This window comes from Triticum aestivum, chromosome 2D (genome assembly GCF_018294505.1).
Source record: "Triticum aestivum cultivar Chinese Spring chromosome 2D, IWGSC CS RefSeq v2.1, whole genome shotgun sequence".
Lineage (NCBI taxonomy): Eukaryota > Viridiplantae > Streptophyta > Magnoliopsida > Poales > Poaceae > Triticum > Triticum aestivum.
The window spans coordinates 180,623,628-180,628,481 of NC_057799.1; the positions used below are offsets into that span (position 1 = coordinate 180,623,628).

Genomic DNA, 4,854 nt, shown 5'->3' on the forward strand with positions numbered 1-4,854 from the left:
GGTTCCTCAAGGAAGCAAGGCCCAAGGCTCGCGATACGTGAGCCGGACAATGAAGTACCAAGGGAAGCTCAAGTGCGGCCTTGTGAATGGCCGTCAGAGGAGTTTATGGTTGGCGCAGGTATCAAGGATGAATTTGACGCCTATGTGCGTAATGCTGATCTTGAGGGCTTCGTGTCAGATAAGGGCCCTCAATACCAATACCTAACTGATTCATTTGTGAGAAGGTTTAAATTTACATCCTCGCGAAATTCTCACACTGTTTTATTTGATCTTTATGATAAATCATATACTATGGATTTAGAAGATTTTAATAATGCTTGCAAACTCCCGCACTGGGGTAATGTTAGTGAACCTCGCAAATCTGAATATAAAGATTTTCTTGCTAGTATCACTGTGGGGGAATCTAGAGAAATCACACAAGCTACCATAGGGAGCATTCATTTTCCTTCCATACATTATTTTGCTCTCTTTATAGGTAGATGCATTAATGATAAAGATGAGGCTTGTCACATGTGCGTTCCAGATCTTTGTGTCCTCAAAAGTGCGTTATTAGGTGATAAACAATATATAACTTGGGGGCTATTGTTGCACGAAGGTTGCACCTTAATGGTTTAAGTGGAGATTTGCTTGGTGAAATTTATGCAACTCGTGTAGCTAATTATCTTGAGGTACCTATACATGAAAACGATATTAGGTTGCCTCCTGCTTATCTAGGGGGCAACTACTATAGAATCTAAGCTTGTTGTGAAAAAATAGAAAAAGGAATCTGGACCATCGGATGCAGCATGATTGGTACAGATTGAGGCAGAGGGTTCTCAATGCACATTTCAAGAAAACCCCCTACTATTAGGTACATATACAAGATGACTTTTGCAATAACCACCCTCAGATATCAATAATTATGCCCGTCATAAATAAGACATTGTACAAAACTGTATAGGTATCCATCTCTTAGGTTTAAAAAAAATTGCACATATGTATGGCATGAAACTTCTTGTAGATTTGATTTAATTAGTAGCTTCTGCTACATCAGTAAATATGCAAGAAATCCAGACATATTGGTGACTAGAAAGTACATGACAAATTTAACCACCCACTTCAAGCATAACTAAGCATACATTTCAAACCTGACAGTCCCATATAAGACACAAACAGAAGAGATACATACATATCAAATGTTAAATAGCATGAGAGGATTACTTTTGTTACAACACGGGCAAGACTAAGTAGACTAAAATAATCACAACCCAACAAGCACGGCCATTAAAAGCTGCATTACTATCTTGGTGGTACATCACATAAAAGCTACAGCCTTTGCATCTTGTGCTTCATGCTCACCGAGTGCTTCTTGCTCATTGAGCTTCTTGTGCTGCTAATCCCAGTCTGTATCTGCTAATTAACTGCATTGCTATCTTCATGGTACACAACACAAACACAGCATGACAAACCAGAGGGAGGAAATGAACTAATCTAAGTGTATCTGCTAAGAAAATAAGCAATGCGCCTAAAGCCTTCATGGCAACATTATCGATTAGAGAATAAACTTACATCGTCCGATAGTATGGCATGAATGAAATCAGAAATTAGGGTACCTTCCGCATTAGAAACAAGGGCACGAGCCATATTACTTTCCCTAGGAGAAAGAACAAACGAAATAGAAGTAAAGCTACAAGATATATGCGCCTTTTCTTTTTAATTGCACTTCAGTACAGAGAAAATCTATCTTGGCATCCAACATTGTCATTATTTAAATTGGTTAAAAACTGATGGTATGACTTGCATTTATCACCTAAAGAAATTGCAATTATAGATGCTTACTAGCAAGTCCTGAAATGGTGCGCATTGCAGTATTCCAGCATTGAAATTTCTTTATTGTCTTACTAAAGTCTTGATTTTAATTTCTGCAGAGGAACTGGAACACTTTCTAGCTAGAATTGTTCAACGTATATGGAAGGTTGTTCTTCTGGTACGTCCAGCAAGTTATACAACAAGCTTTGCATCAATGATTACTGCCAGCAAATTTCACCCATCAGTGCCTGGTGTTCATGAACTCCAGAAGAAGGGACAATATGTAGGGTTCCACCAAGGTTTCTATGAAGAGGGTCTACTGCTGGAGATTGGTTTGGCACTTTTGATACATAAAAAATCAGGGCCTATGCTACATCTGCCGATTTCTATAGTACTCTTTCTAATGGAAGCATTGCTGTGATTGTACATGATGTTCCATACATCTAACTTTTTCTCGCAAAGTACATCAAAGGTTACAGTGGTGTCGCTGTCGCCTATTTACAGGAGCGCATACTTTGCATTTGTGAGTTTAAGTACACTGACTATTCTCTTGAAAAGTTTGCTACCGAAGCATGCAAATGTTATGCTTATGTGTTCCTCTTGATTCTAGCCATATCACCACAAGATTGCATTTATAAAAAATCAAATTTAGAGGCGGGTGTGCCTAGAACTGGAAAATTGTAATACAATCCATTTATTATATGAATTGGTAAAATCTATCTTCACAATAAAAATGAGCTTACTGTCCCATCAAGTTTTCAACCAATGACTGCATATTGCAACAACAAACTTAGCAACCGCAGGTAGTAATTATATTTTTTATTGAGTTGTCCTAAAATCGAGGATTTATCTACACATCTGCAACCTTCCAACTTGGTTCTCTAAGTAATTACCGGTGAAACAGAACTTTCATAATAGACTACCAAACCACTAAGAACAGTAGCAATACATCATCAAATTGAAGTTATAAAATGGCATCTTCCCTTATGAGCAGTGACATGGAACAGGTACAGGAAAACAGAACTGGAGATGGCATCACCTGCTTGGAGCCGACGAGGTGAAGGAGGAAGCGACGAACCCACCGCTCCTGGAACCTCGGATGGGGAGGCAGTGACCAGTGACGAGCACAAAGCAGGGCGGAGCTTAGTAGCCGGCGAGCTCCGATCTGCTCTGCGTAACCAGGTGGGCGGCGACACAACGGCCAGGAGTCATCCGATCTGCTCCGTTCCGATCTGATCAGCTCTGAGGTGCTTCCCCACTGGAACACGCCTCCATTGGTCGTACTCGCCCAGTTCTTGGTTGAGGGATCTGGGCCGCCGCCGCCGCCGGAGGAGGAATTTTAGATCGTGTGTGTGTCGGTGCATCGAGGAATCGGGTTTGGGTCTTTATGATTAGGACGACGGGAGCAAATTAACTCTCAGGCAGGGACCTATTTGCAAACTTGTAGTCAGATATTGCTCCACCCGAATCTGAGCCATCAATATGCCATCCAATGGTCCAAACTCAACATGCCATCCAATGGTCCAAACTCATTTTTTCTATTTTTTCACAGCAGGCTCAGATTCTATAGTAGTTGCCCCCTACTTATCTAGATTATAATGCAATGGTTCTCCATCAATTTGTTGAGAGGAATGAACAGTCCCTCCAGTACCGACTAATCTTCGACAGACATCGCACTGTCCATATTGTTCTCCCTGCTTCTACTTTCTTTGACTTTCAGGCAAAATGGAGATATGTTATAACCGGGGAGGAGGTGAACGAGTACGAGAGGAGGACGAAGGCAGCTCACCTCCAAGCGGCAGCTCTTGAGGCAGTAGATGCCGCATCTTAGTACGACCCCGGCTACAACTTTGGATATCCGCCAGGCCAGCCGTGGCCATAGACCAACTTAGGCCAAAAGCCTAAGCTTGGGGGAGTACGTATTTCTCACCGACGTTACATTCATGTTCACACACTCATTCCAGTTGTCGGTGCTCATACTTTTTCATTGTACTATCCATGCTAGTTTATTTTCTGTTCTAAGTCTTCTTCTTGTGTGTTTGAAAAACCTTAAGAAAAACAAAAAAAAGTTAGTTGTAGCTTTTAGCTAGTTTACTTTCCATGCATGTAGTAGTAATAATTAAAAAAAAACCCAAAAGATTTCTTGTTCTTCTTTTGCTTGTTGGGAGCTTTCCCGTGTAAATAGTTTTATTTCTTTTCTTTTCTTTGGGGGTCGAGAGGAGAAGACCATGATGAAAGTGTTGAAGTGGCTCTCATATGCATTATTGTTGATTTAACCAAGAGCCCATATTACCTTGTCTTCTCCTGTGTATTAAATGCTTGCAGATTCCAGGTTAGTCCAATGCACGTGCACTATTATTATTATCCACACCGTTCAGTCGTGCAAGTGAAAGGCAATAATGACGATATATGATGGACTGATTGAGATGAGAGAAGCTGGTATGAACTCGACCTATCTTGTTTTTGTAAATATGATTAGTTCATCGTTCCTGATTCAGCCTATTATGAATGAAACATGTTTGCAATGACAATTAGAGATTATAGTTGCTCATGCCATGCTTAATTAGCTAAGAGTTTATAATGGTTTACCTCGCGTGCCAACATGCTATTAAAATGGTTGTGATGTGGTATGATAGGGTGGTATCCTCCTTTGAACGATTCAAGTGGCTTGACTTGGCACATGTTCACGCATGTAGTTGAAACAAAATCAACACAGCCTCCACGATATTTATGTTCATGGTGGATTATATCCTACTCATGCTTGCACTCAGTGTTGATTAATTTTAATGCATGTTCATGACTGTTGTCGCTCTCTAGTTGGTCGCTTCCCAGTCTCTTTCTAGCCTTCACTTGTACTAAGCGGGAATACTGCTTGTGCATCCACTTCCATAAACCCCAAAGTTATTCCATATGAGTCCACCATACCTTCTTATATGCGGTATCTACCTGCCATTCCAAGTAAATTTGTATGTGCCAAACTCTAAACCTTCAAATGAAATTTTGTTTTGTATGCTCGAATAGCTCATGTATCAACTAGGGTTGTCTATATCTTCCATGCTAGGTGGG

General features: G+C 40.6%; 1 long non-coding RNA gene across 1 annotated transcript; it reads right to left on the reverse strand.

Annotated features, from left to right (window-relative positions):
* Nucleotides 1-1,097: 1,097 nt before the first annotated feature.
* Nucleotides 1,098-3,173, reverse strand: LOC123052434 (uncharacterized). The gene is made up of 2 exons (XR_006424716.1): nt 2,828-3,173; nt 1,098-1,633 (listed from the first exon to the last, which is right to left on the reverse strand). It is a non-coding gene; the product is annotated as an uncharacterized lncRNA (long non-coding RNA).
* Nucleotides 3,174-4,854: the final 1,681 nt, after the last annotated feature.